Genomic DNA, 12,889 nt, shown 5'->3' with positions numbered 1-12,889 from the left:
GTGGACTGGACCTCAACTACCTCTGGACCTATGGACACAACCTGGATCTGGACCTCGGGCAGTTTGTACTGGATCTCTGGCAATGGCATCTGGAATTGACACATCCCTGGAAGCTCTCTCTGGTAATCTGGAGTTTTTCCTGATAGATAGGTAGCTTTTTCTGAAGGACTGGCAGCGTTTTCTGTAAGATTGGCAGCTTTTTCTGTCAAATATACAGATTACTTTCTCAAAATTGTGGCTTTGTCTAAAAGATTGATAGCTAATCTCATCACCAATAGTCTCTATATAATATTGTTGCACTTTATGGGCCTGAGTCATTAAAGAGAGCAAAACAAAAAAAAAGAGCAACTTTGCACCTTGGCAAAACATGTTGCATTGGAGGGGGACATACATTTAAAATGTGGGAACAGATTTATAGTTGGGGTAGGGCATTGCGTAGATCAACTTTAAATTTAAGTGTAAAAGTAAAGCTATCAAGTATTTGTGTGCTACATGAAAAAGCAGACAGTTTTTAACTTGTATGCAAAGTAATAAACTAATTTGCACCCCTTGCGTTGTAACATGATTTGTACAGCGCTGCGGAATCAGTGGCGCTATATAAATAAATGGTGATGATGATGATGATTTGCCCAGGATCAAAATTAGTTCATTTTTTGCCTTTTGGCGCGCGTACTCTGTATTTTGTACTGTACTAAGTAAGAAACCTCCTTGGCCTGTGCAAATATCTGCTTCTCCACAATCATTATCATCTTTCTATGTAAACCCATGCACTTTGGTGGAAATCTAGGTGCATGATGATTTTACACTGAGCCCATTTTGTGTGTCATATATGATCTTCTATAAGTGCTTATTATGTTCTTACAATGCATGGTTGATTAATATAATGTGACGATTAATGAATACAGGACAAAAGACATTAACAATCTTCTATTAATGACAAGATCCATGCATTTCTCTTGCCCTGTTTGTCTTTGGCAGTAATATAATGTTTTCATGTACGAAAAGTTAAAAAAGCCCATTTTAAATGTTTTGTCTCAAGCTTCAATAAGTAGCTAACTCTAATAAAAAAAAACCCCCAAGCAAGACACTAATGTGCAATAGGAGTTTGCAACAAGAGGAAGAGAGGGGAAGACTATGGTGGTTGCCAGAAAGGGAAGGAGAATTGAATTATCGCGAGGAGGAGTCGGTGAGAAGAGGCAATCACAGTCCGGAGAAGCGACACAGAACCTGTACCTCAGAGTGAGAGGTGTGTGGAGCAGCTATGGCCAAGGGAAGTTCTGGGGATATAGTGAGATGGCTGAGGGAGGAGAGTACAGATGTAGAGAGAGAGCTCAGACACAAACCAAATTGCTGAGACAGCCTGGAAGCAGGGAGACCCACAGAGGGAGAACTAGCCTGAAGCACCAAGAGGGAGAAATCGTCTCCAGCATAGGAGAACAAATACAGAAACTTTACCCCTGCTCTGGATGTGGTAAGCGTTTTGTTCCCATCCCACCATTTGCCAGAAATCAGGGAAGAGGCAGAGAGGACATCAAGCAAGTGAAGGCCTGGCAAGAAAACCAGTGGAAATGCTGCAACTTTCGGGAGTAGCAGCACTGAAATATTTACACTTGTGTAGTACATGAATTGGGGTTGTACATGAGAGACTGAGCTACTTAAGCCCAAATCCCAACTATAACACCACAGCCCATTACAACCACTTGCTAGATGGAGAGACATATTGTACAGGCTGTGTCAATCAGCTTACCTGTTATGCCTGGATCTAGTCACCTACCCATAAGTTCACATGTAACTTGTGCTACCAACCTATTATGTGCACCAATTGTATCCAACGAGTTTAGTATTGAGACATTGGATCTAATTATTACTGTGACAATTTAGGTAGAAATGAGCATGTGAGCCCTGTTGTGTTTTCCCAGTGACGTGTGGTGTGTAGGAGAGTGAATTTACAAAACTAGACTCATTTATTTGTCTGTTATCTTTTATCTTTATTGTTGTTGACCTTAATTATATCTGTCATTCGATTATATTTTATCTTGTCATCCATCTCTTAGCTTCTGTAAAAACCTCCTAGCTATATTTATTGTTAAACAGGGTGTTTGGGAGATTGAAAAAGGAATCGCACAGTATATGAAAGTTCATTGTAGATGTCTAATTAACGGAAATCGTGTGACGGACATGGTCCAAGGGAGTGAATATATTTTGAGATTGTTCCAGCTATATAATATCTAAAGGACTTGAGCAGAGTGAAATACACCTGTTTGATAAGATCTTTAGTAGGGAACACATAATCTAAGTGGCTTTGTAACCAAGTGCAGGAGTGGGTAGTGGAGATGGTCATCTATGGAATCACTGTGGGATTAACGTAATGTTTTTCCTTATTAACAGAAACTGCAGTAGTGGTGATATACATGAAGTCTCTGTTTGGATGTTAATAAAGTTCAGAGTTGCTGTGTAGCAATCTTTATATAAAGTAAAAGCAGAAACATTGTTATAATAACAGAGAAAAACAGATAACTTGCTGTGATAAGGCATGAGATCATGAGATATTGAAATATTAAACTGGATTGAATTATGTTCTCCCTATAAATACAACCTGGATCAAGTTCATTTGAGAACTTAATAATCGACAGGTCTCAGCAAAACTTTTAATCACAGTTCTAATTCTTTTTTAATGGAGTTGCTGTTATTTTAAGAAATTGATTAAAGGTTATTAAGTGTTAATTATCTGGCTGAATAAGAGTGTTCTCTCGTATAGAGAACTATACTGTCCTTCTCTTTCTTTTTTGTGTATGAATATACTATTTTTTGGGAATACAACAACTTTTTCTGTGTAAACTGTGAAGATCATTTGCAGCTAGATCCAATATTTATTATTTATAGAGAGAAACGAAAAAGTACAGTACAAAGTAGATAGACTGAGTGCAGATTCACCAGTTCTGGCAGCAGGGGTTTTTCAATTTAATAGAAATCGCCCATATTCCTGTTTCCAGCAGCGAACAGATATAGAAAATATTTGATTCATTCAAGTTTCTAGTCACCCGTGAAACTTGCACAGCTGGTAAATGGTGTAATGAAATCTATAAAAGTATTTCTCGCGATCACAAGGGACCAGTTACAGAGTAGAAGAAGGAAACTGCTACATTTTGGTGGATTATCGGATTGGGTACAGCTGGGACTGTAAACTATTTTACGGTGGGCCAGAGAACACACCAGACAGAGTATTGAAATACACAGCTAAGTTGGTAAGACTGCAAGAGTATAAGTCAGATCAATCAGTTCTACTGCTAAACGAAATATTTACAAGAGTTATATGTAATACGCTAAAAGCCGCAGGTGGTCATACAGATTTACTAGCCTTTTAGTCACAGATCCAGACCAGTCAAATTAAAACCCAAATCCCTAGATTCACACTCGTTTCCATGGAAGCTATTAACCATAATGCTGGCTGCTAAGTGTAAATCACGGACTTCAAAACATGTCCATGAAATAATGCTTTAATCAGCTTGTGTTAAAGCACTTCTGGTTGATATGAAGGGCAGGGAATTATTGCAGATTTTTCAGCAGTACACTTTTATAGCTGTGCCTTTTGTACAGTAACTATAATTGCCTGACATATAAAATGCTACAAGCATCATGTTGGGGAGTAGTGTCATTTTTAAACAGCGCATCACAGGGAGTCAGTGACTTTGTCCATTTACAGTTTATCTGAGTCACTTTTTATATGTACACATAGAAATGACCCATAAGTCCTGCAGCTGCTACAGGGTTTCATACAGAGCTGCATAGTCAGAGAACACAGTTTGACCCGTTCCCTTTAACATTTTCAAAAGAAGAATATGACAATCATGCAGCAATGACAACTGATCTATAAGCAAGTTAGATTGTATGCTCCCTTGAGCAGGGCCATCTCTCCTCCTGTGTCTTGCACCTTTAACTCTGCTCTCCAGCTACCTTTCCCCCCACCCCTCTGGGGGTCTCCCCGTCATCCGTGCCCTTCCTCTTGGGCTCCGGCGCCTGCCGGTCTTCCCTCCCCCCTCTCTCTAGCTGTGCTCTGAGCTTACTGAGTTACTGTGCTTATTGTTTACTGTATTTTGCCGTCCCACCTTGTACTGTACTTGTTTGTCCCTGTACGGCGCTACGACACTGAGTGGCGCCTTATAAATAAAAATTAATAATAATAATAATAATAAAGTTAAACAGAGTTTCTTTTAGGGCCAAACTGTAGATAAAAAAATACTTTTCCTCACATACTCCATCCAGACATCTCTGGGTGGATCTTCTGTCACTGAGCTAACATTCACAATTCTTAATTGCCACCAAATAGCTCCAACTTTTTCACCGTGCACAATCTGCACAGTCTGAGTATCTGAGGTCTACATTACACAAATCAACATAATCATTTGTGTAAGTAATGTACACTGCATAACACAAAATATGGTTACTCCATTCACTATGACATAAGGTGCAACATGTAACATTTAAAAAATGTATTTGAATATATAGTTTTACTGACAACCTACTAAGAGTATTTATAGCCAGTGGTTCACTGCATAGGTTATGGTTTGCTTTTGTGTCACATGGTGAGTAGAGCAAGATCAACACTTGAAATAGGGAATATTGATCCCTATGTTGAGTATATTAACTATACACACAGCACTTCTATCTACATTTTATGGACTTAAATAGATTAGGTTGAGTTCAAAATCTTTTACAGTAATGAATTTGAAGCCGTGTTATTGAAAAATCAGATCATAAACTGTTAGTCTAATTTTATTGTTAGTTATATTGTGTAATAGCATACCGTTAGCAGGGGAGGGCTGGCAGACTTCAGCCCGGGGGGCAAGCACACAGCACTGGCCCATAAGTAGCGGCCCATCCTTAAAGGGTGTTTTTTTTGGTACAATATATATTTATCTATATAAAAAGAGGCTATTTTAATGCTGCTTAAGCCATATATATATTTTTATGCCCAGGCCCAGAGCTGGATTAAGGCTCTGGGGGGCCTGGGCACTTTAGACAGGGTAACCCCCTATGATGTAGCATGGTTATAATTTTAGACAAATAAACAGGCAATACTGTGTGCACTACTGTTAGGTGCACACAGTTCTGCTTTCACGAGCAGTACACGGTGAAGCGGGACATACCTCCCAACTGTCCTAAGCGAAACAGTCACCCAAATTCGGGACTGTCTCACCAGATTCAGGACAGTTGGCAGACTGTCCTGCTCTCTCCTACCTGTCTTGTCACTGTCACCACCTGTGGCTGCTGGTTACTGTCACAAAAGAAGCCAGCCTATTGGGTGGGAGGAGGAGCTTTCGGCATGTGGCCAATGAGAAGGTGGCTGGTCCTGGAGAAGTAAGTGAAATTAGGGCTGGCCCAAAATAGTGTTTTTTGGTCCGGCCCGGGTGACATCTGCCTCCCTGCCCCCCGCCCCAGCCCGCCCCTGACCGTTAGTTCCTGGCATAAACCTTTTCATAAGATAACCACATATTAAAATGTGCACTACATGGTAAACTATAAAATAAATATGAAAAAAGTATCTCCCACAGAGAGAAGCTATGATAAAATAAGGCAAAGTTAAAAGATAATTCCACTTAAAAATGCTATAATTCCTAATCCATAATGTCCTAGATGACTTTTTAGCAAATTACATAATCTGATTTTATGGTTTGGATTTTTAGTTACAACTGAGGCAGTTTTAAACCCCATCCTCGTCTTGGAGTCCGGCAGTCTTTCAATAAAATGGTGACTTCCAACTTCTTTCCCAGGGAGCAAGAAAAAGAACCATTGTTTTGGGAGACACATTGGAAGTTTTCAGGTGCACAAAACTTGGAATAGGAATTAGTCAGTGGAGTGGAGATGGGAGGATAATGGGTAAGGCTATACAGTGGTGAGCCACCATTGTTGCAGGGGGGTGCAGCGACTACAGGAGCAGGTGGAGAGGGGGACAAATGGGGCTTCACTGCTCAGAAAAGCAGAGAGGGGACCACAAAAGCACAGACTGCATACTACCTCAACCCTTAAAAAAAAAAAAAATCTATAGGTCCTGGCAATGTAGTGTTTTAACTATTGGGCTATATTTAAAAAGTGTAGCAATTTAGTTAGGAGACACATTTATATGATTCAGGTATCAATGACTGACTTACAATATTACACTCCATGATGGCTTTTATATGATTGTAAATTTTACAGCACGGTGGCTACGTGGTTAGCACTTCTGCCTTACGGCACTGGGGTCATGTGTTCAATCCCGACCATGGCCTTATCTGTAAGGCGTTTTTGTATGTTCTCCCCGTGTTTGCATGGGTTTCCTCCGGGTGCTTCGGTTACCTCCCACACTCCAAAAACATACTAGTAAGTTAATATTGGCTACTAACAAATTTACCCTTGTCTGTGTGTCTGTCTGCCTGTGTCTTTGTGTGTGTGTGTGTGTCTGTCTGTCTGTCTGTCTGTGTGTGTATGTTAGGGAATTTAGACTGTAAGCTCCAATGGGGCAGGGACTGATGTGAGTGAGTTCTCTGTACAGCGCTGCGGAATCAGTGGCGCTATATAAATAAATGGTAGTAATAATAATAATAATAATAATAAATGGTCGATGATGAAACTGTGAAGACCTGCTGTCCACAACCAGGAGCAAATAAACAGTGTCCCTTGGAGCATAGATAAATCAAGAGTTCACAGGAGCACCAAGATTAGTGTGAAAGTATTGCTTTATAAATAAACAGTGTTAAAAACAATCTGTTTCAAAGGGAAGTCTGCGTAACATTATTTGCATGCCTCTTAAATAGATTGTTTTTAACTCCTTTCTCAGTCTTTCTTACACCTTTTATTTATAAAGTAATATTTTTTCAGTGTTCCTGTCTGCTCTTGTTTCTCTTTACTTATGAAGCAGAAAAGAAAACTGTTTGTTCCGCCTAAGTTCCAGTACTGTATGTGGGAACTGAAGTGGGGCAATTGCAAGTTGCGCGGTGTCCACTATCCTTCTGGTAAGGAGCTGAAATTGTGTTCAGCTGGGATCTATAATTACAGAATGGTAAGCAGCTGAAGATAGATGGGACTCAGATGGAATAAGGATGGAGCAAATGGAATAGAGATGCTGTAATTTGGGAGGGGCCACCAATCCCCTATTTATCCCAAGACCCCAGGCTGGTGGGTGATGTTGTAAGTGCAAAAATAGCATTTTTATTTGTAGCACTAATGGTCCCATCAAGTCTTGGCAGCCATGAACTACTTGGGACAAGTACCTGCACACCCATGGCTTCTAGAGCATACTGACACTTGTACAAGTATATCCCACATTCAGATAGGCTTAAGCATATCCCAGTGCATTTTAAATGTATCTTCACGCAGATCATCATCATCATTTATTTATATAGTGCCACTAATTCTGCAGTGCTGCCCCATTGGAGCTTACTGTCTAAATTCCCTACTATAGACACACACAGACAGAAAGACAGAAAGACAGAGACTAGGGTCAAATTTTTTTTTTTATTATTTTTTTTTTGCAGCCAATTAACCTACCAGTATGTTTTTGGAGTGAGGGTGGAAACCGGAGCACCTGGAGGAAACCCATGCAAACACAGGGAGAACATACAAACTCCACACAGATATGGCCATGGTTGGGAATCGAACTCATGACCCCAGTGCTGTGAGGGAGATGTGCTAACCACTACGCCACTGTGCTGCCCATATGCATTCTAACACTATGCTTAGTGAGGCGTATCTCAAGATATGAACCAAGATGCACCATTTTCATGGCATGCATTTTACGTGTATGTTTTGGAACCAAATGCATGCATTTCTATAAATATATGGAGAGGCACTTTAAGGCTTTTGGTATTCCATCATATAAGGCTTATAGCATTTGCAATATACTTGTATATAATCTATATAATACAATGTGCTTGCAGGTTAAGATACATAGTCAAAACGAGGTAACAATTGAAAATCAACATCCTACAGCATCAGCAGAATAACAAAAATCTTAGGAATAACAAAAATGGGTCTTTGAATCACAGTGTCTCAAAAATACAAGAAGTAGCTAGTTACTTTTAAGCTCAATAATAACACAAAAGAATGAGGCGCAGAGTTGAAAAAATCCTATGCTACTGTTAGAAAAACACACTGTCAAATCTTTACATAAAACATAATAACAACCAAAAAACTGAGAGCACTGACTGATAATATCACAGTATTTTTAAAATTATTATTAAATTAACCAGCACTTTTAGACATAAAAACATCCTTAAAACAATATCAGATTCACATTTACCCTGGGACTAGTATTCTGATGGTGACTCTACAAATTAGGCTCATAGAACACGTAGGACTACTTAAGAGGTTCTCCACTAAGCACCAATTAAAATTAGGAGTGTTTTTAATTCCCCACACAGATGATTCAGTTAATGTTGGTCCAAGTCCCAACAGTTAGTTTATAGTCCTTGCATGTATCCAAAAGCTTGAGACAGTCACAGACTGTGTAAAAGCTAGAGATGTTTACTGACCTCGTGTTTTGGTTTTGGATCTGTATTAAGTCTGTGTTTTGGTTTTGGCAAAACCGTCCTCACGTGTTTTGATTTTGGTTCTGTGTTTTTTTAGAAAAATTGATAAAATATGCTAAAATCACATAATTCTGCTCTTTTTTTGTTCCTATACTATTTTTAACCTCAATAACACTAATTTCGAGTAATTTCCAGTGAATTTCGACACCTCACATGTCACAATATCATTTTCATACATTTTCAGACAAAGTCTGCAGCAAACTGGCTGAATGCTAAGAGACAGAGCAATGACACAAACACACAGCAGTTCATAGCACATCTAGGAAATATTGCCACACAGCAGTGGCAGAAAAAGAAAAGTGGTGTAAGATGAAATTGTCCTTGGGACCTCCCACCCACCCATATGTTAAAAAGCTTTAACAAACTCAGGAGGGGTAGCAGGTACAGTTTAACAAAGCAAGCACCTCAGCAACAAGGAGTGCCACTTTTGCGTCTGAAGTGCTTGGCTTGTTTGGGCCTCCACAAAACAGGCTAACAATGGGCTTAAGGCAGCTAAGCTAACAGCGCTGTTAATGAACTGTAAGACTGCAGCAAGAGGCTGGTTAGAGCAATGGCACAAACACACAGCAGTTTATACAAGTGCTTTAATGACAGCACCGAAATAGACACGTCATACAGTGCCTTTACATACTGGGAGGAAAAAAAGGCAATTTGGAGACCCATGCACAAACTCACTTTGCAATTCCTAAGTTGCCCACTGTCCATTGTGTACCCGGAAAGAGTTTTCAGCACAGCTGGGAACCTTGTCAGCGATCGACGTAAGAGGCTACTTCCTAAAAATGAGGAAAAGCTGATGTTCATCAAAATGAGCTACAAATTCTACGAGGAAGGCCATTGCAATCACATCAAAGTACAGAGACTTCTGTAATGGTGGATTCCAGCAGCGATGAAATAGTATTGTGTGAGGATGATGTTCACACGGATGAGAGTGAGGATGATGACATTGTAGATTGCAGGTGCTGGGATCTAGCTGAGAGAAGGGAGCTAGCTGATGCTGGTATGCTGGTTAATATTTTGGGTTGAATGGCATGTTGGCAATTTTATGTCTTTCTACAGTCAACTTTCACCTTTATTAGAAAGGTGTTTTTTTCTTTGAAAAGGTAAAAGCTTTTGTTTTACATTTTTGTTTCCCTGACTTAAAAACACTATGCACTTTAACATAAGTTTTAGCAGATAACGTAGAGGGATTACTATCATCATGATTGGTGCCAGCAGCTGCTTGGTGCTCCTGGTCTTCTGTGAACTTCTGTGAATCCATTTTGATAACACAGTACAATGTGACTGCAGATTTAGAACAAGACTGCCAGCCCTATTATTTCTATTTCAGCAATGACAATTAGTAATGAAGCAATGGAGCTCTCCTGTTTGTGTGTTAGCTATATAACACAGTACAATGTGACTGCAGATTTGGAACAAGACTGCATTTCTATTTCAGCAATGACAATCAGCAATGGAGCAATTTAGCTCTCCATTTTGCGTGTTAGCTATATAACACAGTGCAATGTGACTGCAGATTTGGAACAAGACTGCATTTATATTTCAGCAATGACAATTAGCAATGGAGCTGTCCGTTTTGTGTGTTAGCTATATAACACAGTACAATGTGACTGCAGATTTAGAATAATACTGCCAGCCCTATTATTTCTATTTCAGCAATGACAATTAGTAATGGAGCAATGGAGCTCTCCTGTTTGTGTGTGAGCTATAACTCAGTAGAATTTCACTGGAGACTTTGAAAAACACTGCTACCCCTTCTCTTTCTTTTCTAGCTGTGAAGCTGCCCAACTGCACTAGAGACTGCCAAGAACTATGCTACCCCTTCTGTGACTCTCTGTGAAATGGTGCTGGATCGCTGTAGAGGGCGGTACTTATAGAATCCAAAACTCGTGAGATCCGACAACGTAATAATGATGTTTTGCCTCGTTTTCAATTCAGAGGGAACGCAAAAGTACTGAGCCAGCTCGGCTCGGTACTTGGATCTGCTAAATTCGGGTGTGCTCAGTTTTTGGAGAACCGACCCTGAGCATCTCTAGATATCACACTTTCAGTTCAGGTTGAAAAAAGCATATCCACTAATTTTAATAAACCTGTGAATGCTAGTATTTATTTGTGTCATACATGTGGACTCCTCAGGCCATGGACAGACAATATATCTAAAGGCCAAATGGGACGCCTAAGGAGATATTGTATATTAAATCATAATATTGCTACACGTGCTGAAAGAAGTCTCTTGATTTTCTGAAAAGTGGGTATCACTTTAATTTTATAGAGTAATTTTATAATATATTATTGAACCTTCCAATGTGTCTAGGGTTAGCCCTTATGCCATCATCCTAAATATTAACCAACCCAAATGAAGCGACTGAAAACCTGTTTAGTCCTGCTCATCATGTTGCAACACTGCAATCCTCAATCCAAAGCTCAATCCATGTTCCAAAACCCAGAAGCCTCCTCACAAAGTGTGCCCGACCCTTGGTTGCGCTTGTCAGTTGGGCTTCTACTTATCCCACTTTACTATGTGAATTTCTTTGTCTAAGGTTTGGTTTGGATTTCTGTTTTCAAGGTCTGGGTTCAGCACCAGAAGTACGCAATAGCTTGTCTCCTCTTTCCTGGTCTGCATGTGTCTGCTGCATGCCCTGTGGTCATTTTATTGGAAGTTTGTGCAGCTCTAATGAGACAACACGGCTTGCACTGCACCCTTTTTCATTCCCTCTGGAACATCAGGCAGGAACTTTTCTTACAATGGATCCAAAGCAGAATATAAGTATTTATGTCTAGTGTCTTTCTTTTTTCACAGACACTGCAGGATGGTTGTCATGAAACAGATCTGGAGACAGCACACTCCTTATTGCCAGCCAACGTTTGAGTTGGCAAAACAGAGGCATGAGCCAGATTCATCGCAAGTCATGCGTATGCTGATTTTAAGTCTATTGAATGCAAAATAACTCAAACCATGCCCAGGGCATGGAGATATGGCCGTGGAAGCAGCCCTGTTCACTGTGTGTTTGTACGCAATGAACACTTACTACAGACTGCACTCATTCTAATTTCCGGAAGTCAACTGGACGGGAAGGGGCGTTTTTTTCACAGTGAATTTACAGTAGGGACATGCCAAACTTGAGAGCATGCAGCTACGTCAGATTCAAGCTTTGGGCATCTAAAAGTTACTTGTTTTTCTGCCCTATTTCATGCTGTAGCTAAAGGGTTAGTCTAAGTCCTGAACAGCAATGATGACATGTATTACATGGAAAAAAACTAATTTCTTTAAAATGGTTTTAAGAATTAATGCGTTTATTATTATCAGGTAACAATAATGCATGATTATTTTCCAAGGTGTTCTTTTGCGAATTTATAATCCACATAGGTATTGGACGCATCCTGCTGCTTCCGGTGTAGTAGAGCACAGCAGACCTGCCCCCGATTTCAAACACACATGCATCTTGAGAACCATGCCTTGCTGCAGTTGGGCAGATGCAAAGTCTAAATACATCCATATACTACTGAACGCAGGTTGGACTGCTGGGTGATCCACTGGTAAATATTTGATGCAAGGTCTAAGTCAGAATGGAGGAGATGAGTGAAGCAAACTGGGGTTTGGTGCAAAAGCAGTGAAGTACCAGTTCGGAAACCAGAAGAAACATTTGGACAAGCCAGGGTCAGGAATGGAAAGTCATTAAACGTAGTGCCAAATTGAGGTGGTAAAGTAAACTCCAACAAGCTAGGTTTGCTAAAGTGATAACTTTTGACTGGTATCAATAACTGGTCACCTCTGACTTGTATATGGTGGACACACCTCTGGCTGGTGTATAATCATGTGGACACCTCTGGCTAGTAAATAATCATGTGAACAACTCAAGCTGGTGTATAACATTTGGTGTGTGACATCTGGCATGTGTAAAATCACAAGAACTATTCTGGCTGCTATATAACCCTTATATTATTGTCATATAATCATTTTGGCTTCTCTGTTGTCTTGTAAATATACTGTGGCAAAGAGGCCTATTTGCCACACCTCTAGATGCTGTTAGTGTGATGCAAACAATAAAGCACCATTTGATTTGAAGAAAGAAGTTGTACATGTATGAATCACAAGAAGGGTGTTCTTGCTGCAAGGTGTCAGAAGGTCTACAATACATATACAGTATATAGGCAAGGGATTGAGTCCATACACTATTCTCTGCTGTGTGTCCACCACTAGCCAATCCATCTGATTTGGACAATGCATAGTCAACCTACATCTTCAGCAGTTTGATGTGAGCTCCGGAGCATAATGGTAGTGCAGGCACCAACCCGGGTGATGTGGATTATTATTTTTTTTTTACATA

General features: G+C 40.0%; 1 long non-coding RNA gene across 1 annotated transcript in view; it reads left to right on the top strand.

Moving 5' to 3' along the window:
- Positions 1-10,524, top strand: part of LOC142157668 (uncharacterized) — a 103,169-nt gene extending 92,645 nt beyond the window's left edge. Inside the window, exon 4 of the long non-coding RNA XR_012692559.1 lies at positions 10,334-10,524. This is a non-coding gene — a long non-coding RNA (uncharacterized LOC142157668). The remainder of the gene's footprint in view (positions 1-10,333) is intronic.
- Positions 10,525-12,889: the final 2,365 nt, after the last annotated feature.

Source organism: Mixophyes fleayi, chromosome 5, assembly GCF_038048845.1.
Source record: "Mixophyes fleayi isolate aMixFle1 chromosome 5, aMixFle1.hap1, whole genome shotgun sequence".
NCBI classification, from domain to species: Eukaryota; Metazoa; Chordata; class Amphibia; order Anura; family Limnodynastidae; genus Mixophyes; species Mixophyes fleayi.
The sequence above is the reverse complement of the archived record's forward strand: the minus strand, read 5'-3'. Positions and strand labels throughout refer to the sequence as shown.